Consider the following 18,907-nt stretch of genomic DNA (forward strand, 5'->3'; position numbering starts at 1 on the left):
CGCGTTGTGATATGCCGACGCGAGGGTCGAGCAGCATGCGCAGGTGAGCGATCGTGCGATGGCGAGCAGCATGCGCAGGGTCGCGCGAAGCCGAGCAGCATGCGCAGGGTCGCGCGAAGCCGAGCAGCATGCGCAGGGTCGCGCGAAGCCGAGCAGCATGCGCAGGGTCGCGCGAAGCCGAGCAGCATGCGCAGGGTCGCGCGAAGCCGAGCAGCATGCGCAGGGTCGCGCGAAGCCGAGCAGCATGCGCAGGGTCGCGCGAAGCCGAGCAGCATGCGCAGGGTCGCGCGAAGCCGAGCAGCATGCGCAGGGTCGCGCGAAGCCGAGCAGCATGCGCAGGGTCGCGCGAAGCCGAGCAGCATGCGCAGGGTCGCGCGAAGCCGAGCAGCATGCGCAGGGTCGCGCGAAGCCGAGCAGCATGCGCAGGGTCGCGCGAAGCCGAGCAGCATGCGCAGGGTCGCGCGAAGCCGAGCAGCATGCGCAGGGTCGCGCGAAGCCGAGCAGCATGCGCAGGGTCGCGCGAAGCCGAGCAGCATGCGCAGGGTCGCGCGAAGCCGAGCAGCATGCGCAGGGTCGCGCGAAGCCGAGCAGCATGCGCAGGGTCGCGCGAAGCCGAGCAGCATGCGCAGGGTCGCGCGAAGCCGAGCAGCATGCGCAGGGTCGCGCGAAGCCGAGCAGCATGCGCAGGGTCGCGCGAAGCCGAGCAGCATGCGCAGGGTCGCGCGAAGCCGAGCAGCATGCGCAGGGTCGCGCGAAGCCGAGCAGCATGCGCAGGGTCGCGCGAAGCCGAGCAGCATGCGCAGGGTCGCGCGAAGCCGAGCAGCATGCGCAGGGTCGCGCGAAGCCGAGCAGCATGCGCAGGGTCGCGCGAAGCCGAGCAGCATGCGCAGGGTCGCGCGAAGCCGAGCAGCATGCGCAGGGTCGCGCGAAGCCGAGCAGCATGCGCAGGGTCGCGCGAAGCCGAGCAGCATGCGCAGGGTCGCGCGAAGCCGAGCAGCATGCGCAGGGTCGCGCGAAGCCGAGCAGCATGCGCAGGGTCGCGCGAAGCCGAGCAGCATGCGCAGGGTCGCGCGAAGCCGAGCAGCATGCGCAGGGTCGCGCGAAGCCGAGCAGCATGCGCAGGGTCGCGCGAAGCCGAGCAGCATGCGCAGGGTCGCGCGAAGCCGAGCAGCATGCGCAGGGTCGCGCGAAGCCGAGCAGCATGCGCAGGGTCGCGCGAAGCCGAGCAGCATGCGCAGGGTCGCGCGAAGCCGAGCAGCATGCGCAGGGTCGCGCGAAGCCGAGCAGCATGCGCAGGGTCGCGCGAAGCCGAGCAGCATGCGCAGGGTCGCGCGAAGGCGAGCAGCATGCGCAGGGTCGCGCGAAGGCGAGCAGCATGCGCAGGGTCGCGCGAAGGCGAGCAGCATGCGCAGGGTCGCGCGAAGGCGAGCAGCATGCGCAGGGTCGCGCGAAGGCGAGCAGCATGCGCAGGGTCGCGCGAAGGCGAGCAGCATGCGCAGGGTCGCGCGAAGGCGAGCAGCACGAAGGCGAGCAGCATGCGCAGGGTCGCGCGATGGCGAACAGCATGCGCAGGGTCGCGCGATGGCGAACAGCATGCGCAGGGTCGCGCGATGGCGAACAGCATGCGCAGGGTCGAGCGATGGCGATCAGCATCCGCAGGTGTGCGCGATGGCGATCAGCATCCGCAGGTGTGCGGTCGCGCGATGGCGATCAGCATCCGCAGTTGTGCGGTCGCGCGATGGCGATCAGCATCCGCAGGTGTGCGGTCGCGCGATGGCGATCAGCATCCGCAGGTGTGCGGTCGCGCGATGGCGATCAGCATCCGCAGGTGTGCGGTCGCGCGATGGCGATCAGCATCCGCAGGTGTGCGGTCGCGCGATGGCGATCAGCATCCGCAGGTGTGCGGTCGCGCGATGGCGATCAGCATCCGCAGGTGTGCGGTCGCGCGATGGCGATCAGCATCCGCAGGTGTGCGGTCGCGCGATGGCGATCAGCATCCGCAGGTGTGCGGTCGCGCGATGGCGATCAGCATCCGCAGGTGAGGGTCGCGCGATGGCGATCAGCATCCGCAGGTGAGGGTCGCGCGATGGCGATCAGCATCCGCAGGTGAGGGTCGCGCGATGGCGATCAGCATCCGCAGGTGAGGGTCGCGCGATGGCGATCAGCATCCGCAGGTGAGGGTCGCGCGATGGCGATCAGCATCCGCAGGTGAGGGTCGCGCGATGGCGATCAGCATCCGCAGTTGAGGGTCGCGCGATGGCGATCAGCATCCGCAGTTGAGGGTCGCGCGATGGCAATCAGCATCTGCAGTTGAGGGTCGCGCGATGGCAATCAGCATCTGCAGTTGAGGGTCGCGCGATGGCGATCAGCATCCGCAGTTGAGGGTCGCGCCATATCAGCATCCGCAGTTGAGGGTCGCGCCATATCAGCATCCGCAGTTGAGGGTCGCGCCATATCAGCATCCGCAGTTGAGGGTCGCGCCATATCAGCATCCGCAGTTGAGGGTCGCGCGATGGCGATCAGCATCCGCAGTTGAGGGTCACGCGATGGCGATCAGCATGCGCAGGTGAGCTAGTAGCTGGCGAACCATGTTCCTTCAGAAGTGTTGGAGAACGCTGGCGTGCCGGCTGTAACACACGCGGGCGATCCGGAGATCGCTGGCAGGCTGATGATCGCTGGCGAGCTGATGATCGCTGGCGAGCTGATGATCGCTGGCGAGCTGATGATCGCTGGCGAGCTGATGATCGCTGACGAGCAGAAGGCTACGCGTGGAAGCCTGCGCAAAGAAGAAGAGTCCTTGACCCTGACCTGAACCGAAGATCTAGATCGCGAGGGCGAACGTGGGCGCGTAACAGGAACCAACAGGAACCGCAGGGAAGATCATCTTGAAAGCGCTGATGAGCAGAAGGGCGCGCAGGGAAACCCTGACCCGCAAGGGAAGAACCCCCGTGGGGGCAACCCTTTGCCCCGAAGGGATCGTTGTCCGCCGGGAGACTGATGTCCGTCGGAAGATTGCTGTCCGTCGGGCAGACCGTTGTCCGTCGGAAGACAAAATCAGACTGCTGTCCGTCGGGCAGACTGCTGTCCGTCGGGCAGACTGCTGTCCGTCGGGCAGACCGTTGTCCGTCGGGAAGACCGTTGCCCGTCGGAAGACGAGATCAGACTACTGTCCATCTGCACCAAGGCGGAAGATCGAGAAAAAGGAGTTGTAGGCTGCAAACGGAGATCCAAAAAGGCGCCTCAAGCACCCTTATAGGGAGATGAGAGGCCCTTACGACGAGGCGGACGGTGGGCCTTACGGCGAGGGAGGCCAACAGCAACAGCAACAGAAGAAACCTCCGAAGAGGAGTCTCTATGAGTGTACTCTCTCGCGAACGAAAGAGAAACACTTCGTGGAAGAGACTGGTCAGCCAGTGACCTAAAAGGAGCAATCCTCTGAAGAGGAGCTCCTGCAGTTGCCCAGCCCCTTGAGCGAAACTGCAGGTGCAACCGCTCAGCACCAAGAGCATAGTCACACGAAAAAAAGGCAAGAGAAGAACCCCCCAAAAGGGGAAAAACTCAAGCCTGGACAGGAAAAACTTCCCTTGGAAGGAAAGTTATCCGCCCAAGGAGGCAAGCCTCCTGACTGTTCTAAAATGAACTGGAGAGCTGTCCGTCGACACGGGAGTACTACCAGTAGAAGGAGACACGCCCCTGACGAAAATACAAGGGGGGAGGCAGCAACAGCCGAATCCCCAGGACTCAACCAGACAGCTCACACCGTTGCTATATTACAGAAACGAACTAGATCGGTAACTGTAAAAAAATAAAACAAATAATATTAGTACACATTCATTCCCCCGGGAAGGCTCCGAAGAGGAATCCCGAGGAAAAGGAACAAGAATTACACAACAGGCACGTGCCCTCACAACCACTTACACTCGCGGAAGGAGAGCTGTAACCAAAACAGAATTATAACAATTATAATTATGTAACTATGTAATTATGTAATTTAAAAATGAATGAACACTAAAGAAAGAACGAAAACCAAGAAAGGAATCGTTCTATAGGCTGAAAAACAAAAAAAAACTACAATTAGATTCATAACTAATTGATACAAACGTACGGCGTAGCAACCCCCCACACGGAAAGGAAGCTAGGCTACAAGGGTGTAGTAACACGTAGTAAAAGGGTGAACGACCTCAAGAGAGAGAGAGAGAGAGAGAGAAAGACATAAGTCAAACTCGATCGCCACCCATAAAATACGCCGTGGTGGCCTAACTGCCGAGGCCTCCACGTTGATATCGTACACTACACACACACCTGAAAAGGAAACTTACTTATTTCAATACTCAAATATATATACAAACATGAAAACATGTTTACATGTAAGCATGCTCGCCCACCTAGTTTTTTTGGATGGGCGCATAGTTGGACATACTTCCGCGCCTCTTTCCACCAGACTTGGTGGAAGTAGCACCATCAGGGAAGGTCAGGGCCCTTGTGAGTAAATGAAAAGTAAGCGATTAAGTAAAGACAAAACAGACAATGGCTGCCAAGCGAGGACCAAGACAGAGACGTCTGTCACAGTCCGAGCCAAAAGTTAAAGTGAGTACAGTGAACCCTCGTTTATCGCGGTAGATAGGTTCCAGACGCGGGCGCGATAGGTGAAAATCCGCGAAGTAGTGACAGCATATTTACCTATTTATTTAACATGTATATTCGGACTTTTAAAACCTTCCCTTATACGTAGTACTGTTAACAAACCACCCTTTAATGTACAGAACACTTAATGCATGTACTACAGCACCCTAAACTAAAACAGGCACAAATATTAAAGGCGATTTTATATCATGTGTTTCCTAAACACCTAAAAAGCACGATAAAAAATGGCAACCAATGTTTTGTTTACGTTCATCTCTGATCATAATGAAGAAACAAACTCATTTAGTGTACAGTACACATATATAGGTTAGTTTTTGCATCGATTATATTGATTATACAGTACTGTATGTTGATTTTTTTATTACCAATGTTTTAGTTTACGTATTTTTCTTAGGACTTCCAAATGAAATCTTTTTCTTTATGACGCCGCCTGAAACGACGGCGTGTACGCTCAGTAAACAACCACGCTCAGAACAAACAAGGCATTTAACGCGCATGATGATAGTGATAAATAATGATACAGTACATACAGTATTTACAGTAAAAGCATTTACAAAATATGTTACCTTACAAATATAAATTATACAGTACTTGTACGTAGCAAAGCAGGAAAACAATTTGAGAGAGAGAGAGAGAGAGAGAGAGAGAGAGAGAGAGAGAGAGAGAGAGAGAGAGAGAGAGAGAGAGAGAGAGAGAGAGAGAGAGAGAGATTGTTTTACGTACGAATGTAAATTTTAAACAAAAAAAATATGATAGGTTACAACATGTAGACTTTTAAAACCTTCCCTTTAACTTAATGCATACAGTACGTACATTACTAAACTATAAAACAGGTTAAAGTAAAAAATAAAGATTGTTACTGTACTCACCACGAAAGAAGTTCAAGAAAAACTTGAATGACGATGGCGATGAATTTGCTGCACAGTAGAAATGATGATGATGAAGCTGATGATGTGTTCTACTGTGCAGTCAATGATAGTATTTTACATCTCTTCAGACGGAGGTGCCTTTTCCTGGGACACCTCTTCAACTTCTTCAATTTCTTCCGAAGGCGTACTAGCAGGAGGAACTGGCTCTTTTTTGCGAGGCTGGAAGAACATTGTGATCGGAAGTTGTTGCCGCTGCTTCTTTTTTCGATCCAAGAGCATCCTGTAGGGAGTCATGATGTCATCGACCTTATTTGAGAATTGCATCGAGCGAACCATATCCTCGTCCCACTCTTGTAACATTTCTTTCGCCTCCTTCATATGGTTGCAGAACTTGGCAAGCCGTTCTAATGTTAAGCCCGTTTCTTCGACATTTTCTTGGGTCTCTTCCTGGGCACCCTCACTCTCTTCCTCACTTGCCGATTTCGTCAGGTCTTCGAGGTCTGCGTCAGTTAGGGGCTGGGAATGGCAGTCCAACAACTCGTCGACGTCTTCAGTCGTCATGTCGCCAAACCCGTCACCCCCAATTATGGCAGCCAACTGCACAGATTTCCGTATTGCAGAGTGTTGGATTTCCGACGGAGTAAATCCCTTGTCGTCGTAAACAATCTCGGGCCACAACTTCTTCCAGCTCGCATTCACGGTTGCAGGTTTCATCTCTTGAAGTGCCTTTTGAATATTCTGCAGGCACGTGGCTATGGTGTACTGCCGCCAGTACGCCTTCAAGTTGAAATCTTCATCCTCGTCATCTTGGGCAGCATCCACACACGCAACGAGGTCCGCCAAGGTATTCTTCGTGTAGAGGGCCTTGAACGCCCTGATAACCCCCTGGTCCATCGGTTGAATTAATGACGTGGTGTTGGGTGGCAGGAACTCAACCTGAACGCCCTCACGCGACAGGTCAGTTGCGTGTCCACCAGCGTTATCCATAAGGAGAAGGATCTTGAATGGCAAGCCCTTCTCTAAGAGATATTCATGGACTTGCGGGATGAAACACTGGTGGAACCAGTTGGAGGTCAGCATCTTCGTAATCCATGCTTTTTGATTATGCATCCAGTACACGGGAAGGAGATTCTTATTTTTATTTTTCAAAGCGCGAGGATTTTTCGACTTATAAATAAGCCCCGGCTTTAACAAAAATCCAGCAGCATTGCCACACATCACGAGGGTAACGCGATCCTTGAATGCCTTAAAGCTAGAGGCTTTGGCTTCCTCTTTGAACAGGAAAGTTCGCGACGGCATTCTCTTCCAAAACAAGCCGGTTTCATCCATATTAAACACTTGTTGCGGCTTGTATCCACCTTCAGCGATAATGTTCTTGAAAGTCTGGTTCACGTAAGTTTCAGCAGCGGCAGTGTCAGCGGAAGCAGACTCCCCACGCAGGGAAACGCTTTTCAGGGCGAAGCGTTTCTGAAACTTCGCGAACCATCCTTTGCTGGCGGAAAAACGTTGTTTCTGACGCTGGGAATCAGTGGAGGTCCCTGGTTGAGGATCATCTACATCATCATCTTCTTCAGCATGGTCGCCATCGTCGTCATGAGGTTCCTTTGCCGCAAAATTCTCATACAAGCTCAAAGCCTTTGTTCGGATGGTGTTCGTATCCAACGCTATGTTCTTCTTCCGACAGTCGGCAATCCACACAGCTAAAGCACCTTCCATGCGTACGATCGTTTTATTACGCGTTGTAACGACTCGCTTCGCTGATCTGCTAAAGGTGATTGCAGCAGTCTTTCTAATGTTCGCCTCGTCCTTCTTGATGTAGCGAACGGTGGATTCGTTGATGCCAAAATGGCGGCCGGCGGCCGCGTAACTTCTACCATCTTTTAACATGTCGAGAAGCGTAACCTTCTCAGCTATCGTCATCATCCTTCGGTGGCGTTTAGGCTCACTACCAGCCTTACTAGAAGCAGAACGCTTGGGAGGCATTGTAACAGAAAGTTCAACAAAAAGTTCAACTTAAAACAGTCGCACACAGCACAGATTAAACTTCACAAACTTAAGAACGTCTACTCAGCAATACGCGGAAAGAGAAAGTGAACGATGCAGCCCCGCGAGAACTTTGATGCTGCGGGTAGAAGATGCGGGCAAAACACCAATCACAGGCTAGATAACAAAACTTGAGTTTTGATTCGTCATCTATCAGCGCTTGAACCAATCACAACCCGTCTTATACAGTACTATGGTGCGTTGGTTACTCATAGAAGATGTCCCGCGCACACTGAACGTACGTAGATTAAGTACAATACCGTAATAATAATAAATAATGATAATAATACTGTACAGTAATAATAATAATAATAATAATAATGATTAATAATAATAACAATAATTTTATTAACAACAACAATAATAATAATAATAACAATAATAATAAAAATTTACGTACGCTATTTTACGCCTCTCTCTCTCTCTCTCTCTCTCTCTCTCTCGTACGCTTACAGTATTCGAATTGTGATTTTTGCAACAAAGAATATTATTGGATGCAGTACTGTACTACGTACGTATACATACAAAAGATTCATGGAAAAGAAGCACATCCATTACAGTACACACCATTCTAATATGGTATGACTGCATCTGATTTGCGTTTCATGTTCGATTTAATTTTACTACGTACTGAATTATCGTTTGATCACATTCTCTTTTCGTGTTTTATTTCTTTCTGTGCTGAATTATATATCATATGTAATGCAATGAACAATCAGTAAGAGCAGATATTACTAATTTAATGGAATTACAGGTAACAAAATATCGTGTTTGGTTGTCTTCAGATTTCGCGGTATTTTCGAATTTTCCGGAAAATCCGCGATATGTATATATATATGGGTTATGGGAAAACCCCGCGAAGTGGTGAATCCGCGATGGTCGAACCGCGAAGTAGCGAGGGTTCACTGTATTCACCTGTGTGTGAGGGGGAGTAGGGGTAGTTAGCTACCACTCCCCTAACCACCCCCCCCGCTAACTAGCGCGGGGGTAATACACCCTCGTTAAATTCTAATGGCTCGCCATTTCAGCTACGCTAAAAGTAATACCCTTTGTAAATAGCGTGGTTTGTATTTCGGTTACGGAACAACTGATAATTATAAATGATGAAGGATCTGGATCTAGACCCAGCTCCTGAAGAGAAATTCATTTGAAACTCTTGCTTCTCTGGAATATCTTCCCTTTCATGGCAAGAGACTGACTCGTAAGCAGACGATAGGGAAGGAAATCGGTCATGTTATGTCCTGGTGAAAAAGATTTGTATAATGACTGAAGAAATAAATGAATTTTGACGAAGGAAAAACCTATTTCTAGGCAAGGAACCTGTGTCGCCCAGTGAAATGCTCCTTATAGCATCATTTTTAAGGCATAAATATTGCTAAATATACTAGAGAAAAAAGGAATGCATGGAATGCCAGGAATTAACCCAGCTCGCTCACTCAATGAGTGTCGGTATAGTTACCGAGGCGTGATAGAACCACGACCATAGGTCCCTCACCAGTTAGACCTTAGCAATAGTTACCGAGGCGTGATAGAACCACGACCATAGGTCCCTCACCAGTTAGACCTTTGCAATAGTTACCGAGGCGTGATAGAACCACGACCATAGGTCCCTCACCAGTTAGACCTTTGCGATATAACATTATTTCTGAAATAAGTGGCATTTTACCCCCACTTTCCACTTGAAAAATGCTCATATTCACAATATGGCAAAAAAGAAAGAACTAAATCCTAGTCATTTAAGTGATAGCTTGTCACAATAAGAGGCAGGAGGATAACTCTTAGAATAAGAGATACAGGTTTGCACTCCCTTTTCTTATTAGATATTAATGTAATGTTTTAACCTCTATAAACTGGAAATTTTATATAATTTCATCTTTCCTAGCTATACAACCCAGAGTTATTTAAAAGGGGAAACTACTAATGATGCTTTCTATGACTTGCCAATCAAAACTTTGGTTGATTGCATTGATTGCATCATGCTTCATTCCTGGGTAAACACAGCGGATGCGCAAGGAGCAAGAGGACACTTGGTCACAATGTCTCTTCATAACACTCGCCTGGTCAAAGACTTACAGGGCAGTTGAGGCAGGACCCTTGGTAAATGACTCAGGTTTGTATAGCTACGAAAAATACGAATTGTTTAAAATTTGTAGTTCACTCCTATGCAGATACAACCTTTTGAGTCATTTATATGGAGTTTTCCTTAGGAGGAAGGTCTCCATAAAGTTAAGAGGTATACCCTTCCTCTCTCAAAAATCTAATTACCATAAGTAATAACAAAAGATCGACGCAAATCGTTAGAGGGCAGTGTAGCCGGCTTGTTAAAAGGCAAGGCCAAACTTTCAATTCTCCTCAGGAGTGAAGTATCCATGAAGTTGAGTGTTATACCCTTCCCTGATACAATTATTTAGTAATAGTAAGCAATCAAAGAGAACTGTCAGAGAACAGAGTATCTGGCTCACAACGAGGCAAAGGCTGTTCGTTCAAATCCAAAATGGGAATCTTTGCCAGGGGTAAAGTGGTATGAACATCAAGTGATGCATAAAAAAAAAACATTTTTTAGTATATCATTAAATACTGAAGAAATGAGGTGAAAACCCAAAGCAGGCTTTAAGTCCAATCAAGATCATCACCTGCCTTGAAATTCTTTAGCAAATAATGTCAAGAACAATTAGGCTTGAGGCTAGAACCAGCACATGTCCCATGAGAACTGACAGTTAGGTAATTTATTGTGCTACCATCATAATGCCTATCACTGAGGGTGTCCAAAGGCTTGAATGTGCCACCTTTAAGGTAATTGTCCGAAGATGGGTTTTCCCTTCCATTCGCCAGCTTGAGGAGATGTACTACCAAGTTGTTTTGCAGAATGCTGGGGTTGCGGCAAGCCTACACGTATTGTGTTTAGCCCTAGCGATGCTTCCCGAGGATGTATGAACTCTTACGGTAGTTTCCCTCAATCAGAGACGGTGTTTCTGAACACATTCTTTGGACCGGTCAAAACTCGAACAAAATGGTTTGGGGGTTTAGTATTACCAAGTAGTTTTGCGGAACACTAAGGTTATGGCAATCCCATATAAATTGTGTGCTTAGGGGGGGTCCCTAGAGACACTTTCCCTAAGTATGCATAGATTCTTCTGAAAGTCTTTATTACTTATTGAGACCGTGTCACTGACTAATTTCTTCTGGAGTGGCCAGAGCTCGTGAACAAAGAGGGAGTGATATGTCTCAGCTATTTGTTCTATCAGAAAAACTAACACTGCTCTACGGGACAGAAAAATAAGTTGTTTGTGGGATTGGGAACCTCTTTGAGAGACGCTATTGTGAAAGAGGTAACCTGAGATCTTTTCCCACCGGAGTTTGTATTTGTTCATAGAACCAGTAACAGGAGAGGTGGCAGATCCAGTGATAACATGTCGTTAGTTCGTCCGGGGGAGGAGAGTTCTAATTACCTCAAACAAGGACCCGCCTCGTTCTAGAACTACATCTGAACTTCCAAGATTGAGATAGGATCCGTTTCAAAATTGCCAAACAGTCCTTAATCAAGGAGTAGTCTTGGAAGGCTCCCCATTCTAGAATCCCTAGTAAGGGTTCTATTTGACCTGAACAGTCTTCATTGCCGATTATATCCAGGAAAAACTACCGTTAGTTTCCTATGTGAAAAGTCAAGCAAACTCACTGCAACTAGTCTAAGAGTGATTCCTTACAGCACTCTTTTATTGGTGCAGTCGTCTTCTCGAGTTTATCTTGAGAAGTTTCAAACCTGATGACGGTTTCTTATATCTAACAAGTTGTGGTGTCCATCTGACTCCATTGGATCTCCTGGTCTTATATTCCTGAGTCAAGGGGGGAGGAGGACATCAGCCATTACCAAAGTATTGGTTGAGAACGTTGGCTGAAAAGAAATCAGGCAAAATTAAAAGCTTCAAGAGAGAAAAACATTCAAGGGCAAACTTAATTAGGAGGTATGGAGGACATAACTCAACTGGTCATACCTGGTTCATACTCGTAGATAGTTATGACTGCTCCTACTCGGTGATGACCCAACTCCGCAGGGGGAATAACTGGTCAAGGCCTCTCCATAAACATCTATGCCAGGCTTCCTGACAGGAGTAAATGCGTATCTTACGGCTCTAAAAGTCCTTATCCACAAGTGACTTCTTAGCTTTTCCGGAGAAGCTATCTAGCCTCAGAAGGGAGTACCGAAGTCCTGTTTAACAGATGGACGGGAAAGATAAGTCAACTTACGACTTCACAGTTGAGCTTTTATTCTTGATACAACATGGTCCCCCAAGGATATGGGAAGCCAAGGTTCCTCAGGGGTTCTGTGTACTCATAGTCTTCCGAGGCTAAACAAGACCCTCATCGAGGATACTCTCGTATATAGCCGAGACATAGCTTCTCAGGATGGGTAAATATTTTCCCGGAGAAATAAGATTCCGTCATCTAAAATCTGGTTTTGGGGATGCTTTCTCTTTATGAAAACAGGAAAGTTTCCGGTTTATGGTCAGACATCTGATCGTCACCACATGGGGCTGGCTCCATTCCATATTCTAGAGAATTAAAGGGCCCATACTTCCATAACCTAATTTTCCTATCATGATCTTGAGTCTAGTCAAGGGTATACGTTTGAAACAGTAGTCTTCTTCTCAGAAAATAGTATCTTAGGAGATTTTCCTTCAGGTAGCCTTGGAAAGGGCTTGCACCAGGTACCTCACCAGAGCTTTGGGTAACCAACAGCCTGAAACCAACTTTTCTCTATTTTTTATCCCAACTACTAAATAAAAAAGTGGGATATATCTAAACGAAATCCTACCTCCTACTGTGAGGCTGAATAAAATGAAAACTTGAACCAGGTTCTTCCCTTGCCTGCAGATGGTATTAGAATACTCTTGAGGAAGTGGATGTCTAACACCGGAGGACAGAGATGTCCTCCTCAACACAGTTAGTGGAGAGGTATCTAGTCTAACCATGGTAGGGAAGTAAAGAAAAAGGGAAGACCTACATCCTGAACATGCTATATCAAGGTTCAGACTGGTCCTTGACCAATTTTACTATCTCCTCCCGCACTTTAACGTCCACTCTCTACCTGTGATAAGCCCGGGAAGGCACATATTACCAGTAGGAGCCATTGAACCTGCAGCCTTTACCTTCCAGTGGTCTGAGTAGTTTGAACTATTGGATATGACGGTATCTTACACAATTCTCTCTGTGGGAGCTGAGAGGGTGGCATACCAGTTGTTGTATCTCTTCCTACCAAGGTAGTTTGTTCCCATCTTGCTATCTTTACTATTGCCGACTACCTCTGCCTGGGAGAGCAGAAAGGGGGAATTCACCAAATCAGACTTATAACTCTCCAGGGGGCAGCTGTTCCAAGCCTCTGGCCAAGATTACATGACACCTTTTTAAGACAGTTCCCTCATAGAGGGACGGCCTTAAGTGAAAGGATTCCTTGGGGTTTTGACCCTGCTCATGACAAATCTTCTAATTGACATAAGACATAACGATCCTTTTGATTTTCCGTAGTCGCATAGCAGGATACAGTGTTGCTCTAGACCAATGGTCGAGCCATGATCAGGTATGGATCGCAAACATTGCTGCTAATTCCATGTTCACCAATGGTCAAGCCATGATCAGGTATGGATCGCAAACATTGCTGCTAATTCCATGTTCACCAATGGTCAAGCCATGATCAGGTATGGATCGCAAACATTGCTGCTAATTCATGCTTGAAGAAACGGAGAAGAATGTAGTTACGTCCTTTATCTAGGCAGATGGAACTAGGCTAGTAAAGTTCACTTGGAACAGTAATGGTCACTGAAACCTCAGATGGTGCAAATAAATTTCTGCTCAAATGGGGCCAGAGGTAGTAACCCTGGGACCTGTTGGCTTCAAGAATTCTCAGAGGCCGAGAGCTGCATGTTAAACAGGGTTACTCTCTCTAGCTTGCCTGAAGAGTTTTAGTCCGTACTCGAGTTCAGGATTCCGTGAAGGGGAATCCCCTGAGCAGACAATCATTCATATCCACGGGGGTCACAGTTTGGGCCATCACCTAGACCTTTAGGGAGGATATCTCAACTTTGATGTGTTGGAGAAAAGTTCTCATGCCTAAATCCAGCACATGATCTGACATTGTGGGGAATACCCTGGGATTAGTTGTACGCTTGTCTTGCACGTGAAGAAAATCTTTCATGCACAGAAAAGTTGGCGCCCATGATGACATCATCCCACACCGAGATGGTGGGGCGGAAGGCTTTATCTGGCTGAACAATGTCCCAGCCTAAATTCTGACAAGCGTTAGTTTCCGTAATTATCCTATTTGACTTCCCTACTCTAGTAAAGGAAGGAGAAGGCAAGTGAAAAGGAATGCGTTTTGAGAAGCTTTGAGGTTTGGACGCAACTGATGTGGTCCAACCACCCGTTGAGATATGACTGCTAAGAGAGCTTTTGGATTCTTAGACTGGGAAGACAGTAATACACTGGATACCTCTCTTTGCTTCCAGCTCATTTCTTTTTTTGCCTACACATACATTGAATAGTCTGGCTTATTCTTTACACATTCTTGTCTTTTCTCATACACCTGACAACACTGAGAATACCAAACAATTCTTCTTTGCTCAAGGGGGCTAATTACTGTACTGTGATTGTTCAGTGGCTACTTTCATCTTGGTAAGGGTAGAAGAAAGACTTTAGCAATGGTAAGCAGGTCTTCTAGAAGGACACTCCAAAATCAAACTATTGTTCTCTAGTCATGAGTAGTGCCATAGCCTCTGTACCATGGTCTTACTCTTGGGTTACAGTTCTCTTGTTTGAGGGTACACAAGAGCACACTATTCTACCTTTTTTTTTTCTTTTAATGGTGAGTTGGGCAGGCTTAATAGAAGGGCCATGGATGCCTGGTGGTTTACCAAGAGATTGTCTTTTACTCATCTGTTTCTTTTTCTTTTCAAGACCATCCTTACTATTTTCCCGTTAGTTGAAGTGGTTATCCTGGAGGATATTTAGCTTTGCATGGTGTATCAGCTCCATGTTGACCAGTTTTTCTGATATTTTTTCTATATTCTATGGGTTTCATTAATTTCTTTATTTATAATTCTATACATATTGTTTTCGTTATCATTCTTGTTAATTTAGTTTTTAAGTATGAGTATCTTTTTATATTACCATTAATTCTTATACTGTCTTGAATTTCGTCAACGTCATCTGCTGTATTGTAATACTCGTGGTCTTCACGCAAATTTTCAAGACCTTATAGCTGCATCCAGACAGTAAAATATTCTTTAGTGCTCAAAAACTTTGGTTCCTAATATGATGCACTCATCTGAGCTTCTTATAACTGGTTTAAGGAAGCCAATAATTTTGAAAAGGGATGCCTTTCCTAGGGCCAGGGGAATGGCGGTGTATATTAAGACAGAGTACCCAGCTCCTCATAAGTGCTGCTTTGAATGTGGATGGTTTTATCTTCAATTGTCTTCTTACCGTTATGGCTTAGATACATGATGATAGAAAGGCCTCTTTTGTCTCTGTTGACAACTTCAATGCTCACCATAGGGAGTGATTAAATTCTGGTTCTCCTACCAATACAAGCAATTATAATTTCACTTAAATAATTGAGAAAACATTCGGAAGCGCAACCTAACCTGACAACGGGAAAGGTGCTTCCCTCATAAGTACACCATTGGAGGCCCATGAAAGGTGAACGCCCTTGAGAAGAGAAAGACCGAAGTCAATCTCTGAGAGGTCACACTCCCTTTGCTCAGTAATCTATAAGTTTCCCGTAGGAAGAGGGAATGGCGAATACAACAGTTGAACGAGGAGGGTCCAAACGATGACGATTTCCCTGCGGTGGCGGCTGAGTCAACGGTAGGTTATCTGCCGATGGGGAAGACCGATGGACAAGGGGGGAGAGGTTGGAAGGGAAGGTTCCCCTCCCTTGCACCAATGTCTTGAGAACCTGTCGTTACGTATCACACGCACAGCACAAACACTGGAAAGGAAACTTACAACATTTCTACATATATAAATACATAAACATTAAGAATGTTTTTGTTTTGATATATATATATATATATATATATATATATATATATATATATATATATATATATATATATATATATATATATATATATATATGATAGGAAAAAGTAAGTCAAAAGACAAAAGTTAATGGCAGTCCAAAATAGGCTAGGAGGAAGAGCAGATACAACCGGTCTCCATCCGAGCTAAAAGTGAGCTAAATCACCAGTGTGTGTGAATGGGAGCATTAACATGCTAACCCCACTAACTACCGGTGTGGGTAGTTAACCCTCGCTAAATTTTAATGGGTCGTCATTTCAGCTTCGCAGAAAGTAATACCCCTAAATAGATAGCGTAGGTTTGTATTCCAGTACGGAACAACTTTGTAATACACAACGAAAAATGCAGCTGTTTCTAATCCACTGCAAGACAAAGGCCTCAGGTTTGGCGTTATCATGACACTGGCCACTGCAGACAGGTATTGGTGGCAGACTTTATCTTGCAAGATGTATCTTTAATATCCATCAATAAGATCCTGGTAGTTGCTGGGCCTGGCCTACCCGAAAAAAAAAAAAAAAAACATCACCGTCGTCCAGTAAGCACGGACTTATCGCGAGTGATCATCATCATCGTCCTCCTCCACGTTCTGCAGGCATCCATCTGAAGGATTTAAATTATTTTAGTTTTAAATTGTACAGTATTAGTAATACAGATAAATGCATTCTTATAAATAAATACCACTCGCCTATACTTCCTATCTTGGCCATTTAAATAGTATACAGTATTAAGAATATAATGTACAAGGAAGTCCCATTTTATTATTATATTATTATTACTTGCCAAGCCACAACCCCAGTTGGAAAAGCAGGACTCTCCAATACCAGGGGAATCCAACAAGGAAAACAGCCCAGCGAGGAAAGGAAACAAGGAAAAATAAAATATTTTAAGAGCAACAAGAAATATAATTTAGTGTTAAATTTTCTTGTTGTTTCGTTAAATTCTGCCCCAACCTTCACCTATTCTATTTTCCATTTTCGCTGTAAACACATTCCCACCAAGGGACCCAATTGGGACACCATTACTACTGGGATACGTAGGGTGACCGTCCCCCATTTTGACTCCTTGTTCCCCTAAAAATCACTCTGAGGGGGACGCTTGAATGTCCCCCTTCCAGCCATATGTCCCACATTTGTCCCCCAATTGCCACTACATATGTATTTAGTTATATGAATTGATGACTTATTTTTTTTACCAAATTTCTAAGGTTCACTTTGCTGCCTTATACAGTGTAGCAGGTAGCTTAAGCTCCGTTTTCGTTATACAAACGAAAGAAGGGAACAAAGTTGCAGCTTTTTGACGATCGATTTTCAGAGATTTGGCTTTATTTCATGCACGGTCAGAGTACAATTTTCCATGAATACACATTGAAAATAGAGTCCCAAAAAGTTTCTATGATGGAAGTTTCTTGCATCTTGAAAGACTTGAAAATGAAACTAACAGAACGAAGAAGAGAACTGTTCATCCCAATTGTAATCACTAAGATGCTCTGAGATTTGTAGAGGAGCAGGAATAATGTTAAAAATTTTGAAACTACAGTAGAATCCTTTTATGAAACATCTGTGGAATGATTAGATCAGTGGACTAAGCCATTTGATGAACTGAAAAATTTTGATTGGGTCCTTCAGAGTAATTCAATATGTAGGTCTCAGGTTCAGGAAGCAGTGGACTTTATTCAAGGGATAAGACCTCATTTAGAAGTAGATGATAATTAACGTTTTGACGAATTTACATGTGTGAAAAATTTCTTGGCCGATGAAAAGATGTAACGGTGGAAAGTAAGTGATGTCAAGGTGGATAGAAAATGGTTAGATATTTTCTGCTACTTTGATAATAGATCATTCCTTTCAGAAACATAAAAGTTATTGAATTTTGTCTTAGTCTACCTGGTTCCAATACTCATACAGAGAGTATTCTTCCTGATGAACAACTTCTGGACACCAGTTACAAGTATCTACTCTGAAGTCTGCACTAATAGTGAAATGTAACTTCGACTTGAATTTCAGTGAATTTAATGAATATTTGGAAACTCGCCCATCACTCTTAAAGAAACTCAAATCAATTAAAAAATAAAGCAAGGAATGATCCTCTTCTTATGTAATGTGTACAAATTTCCTTAAGAATTGAAGAATAATTTTCTGTTTAAAATGTAAGCAATAATTTTTTAATAAAAGCACTGTAATTGATAGTCTTTCTAAATTATCATAGTTTGTTATTGAATATACTTAGCTAAGATAGAATAAATCTAATAATGTACTAAAGAATTATGTATTTTTTCCACTCTGTGTGACAATCTTTACAATTTTACCTAATAGAATAAATAATTTTTATTCAAAATGCCAGTAGTAATGTCTGAATAAAACACAGTAAATAGAAGACCTTTGATCAGAGCCTGTTTTTGAAAATATCTATATATTAAACTTAAGCATTTATGGCATGATGACTCAATATGAGTGCAAATGCACATAAGCTATATACTTCTGTCCCCCTTTGGCTGTTCAAATAAATGGTCACCCAAGGGATACGTAGGGTGGTAGATATCAGAACACAAGTTAAAACTACAAAATAATTTTCATGACAAAATATATAACGGACGGTCGCTAAAGAAAAATTAGCGACGCTTCGACTCGATATCCGGACACTACGGTTCACAGTGGGAAATTAAAATTTTGGATTGGCAGCCATCTTGCCATGCACGATTATCTTCAAGAAACTTGATAAATATTTCCACATGTGTTGCATAATATAAATATCAGGTTAATTTCGGAATGGCACTTTGATTATACCTCACCTTGGCACAAAATCAAAAGCAATTTTCGTAAAATAAGAGCATTTTACACATGGCAATTCAACTTTGTGGGTCACACGCCACACTTTCGTAATAATCACTGCATAAAAAAGGCATTTAGCACAAGGGATGTTGTGTATGTGATATATTAATAAATATGAAATAACTTACATTTGATTAATCTTTGAAGGTTAGTACGGAGGACCAGAAGAGTGCACTTTAAGCAACAAAACCAAAGTCGCCAACTCGCCATGTTGGAATTGGAACTCCCTTGTCACTTGGTGCAGTCACTGCAGTATGGCCAGATAAGCTAGTCTAAAAATCCCCGGAAACTCATGATAAAAAATCCTCAATTTCCACAAACATATTTTCTTCCTATCCTGTAGGCTTTACTAATATAGAAATTACTCTCTGTACTTCATATAAGTGCAAGAAAACTAATTGCAACAATATAAAGGTTTACTCATCTTTGTTTCTTCTTCGTAGAAAT

The 18,907-nt window shown here is 45.3% G+C and overlaps 1 long non-coding RNA gene across 1 annotated transcript in view; it reads right to left on the reverse strand.

The window, feature by feature from the left end:
* The window catches only part of LOC137642377 (uncharacterized), a 50,808-nt gene extending 32,102 nt beyond the window's left edge, over positions 1-18,706 (reverse strand). The window contains exons 1-2 of the long non-coding RNA XR_011044761.1: positions 18,589-18,706; positions 16,159-16,232 (exon numbers count right to left, since the gene is read on the reverse strand). This is a non-coding gene — a long non-coding RNA (uncharacterized lncRNA). The remainder of the gene's footprint in view (positions 1-16,158; positions 16,233-18,588) is intronic.
* Between the last annotated feature and the right edge of the window lie 201 nt (positions 18,707-18,907).

The sequence above is a fragment of the Palaemon carinicauda genome, chromosome 6 (assembly GCF_036898095.1).
Source record: "Palaemon carinicauda isolate YSFRI2023 chromosome 6, ASM3689809v2, whole genome shotgun sequence".
Taxonomy (NCBI): Eukaryota; Metazoa; Arthropoda; class Malacostraca; order Decapoda; family Palaemonidae; genus Palaemon; species Palaemon carinicauda.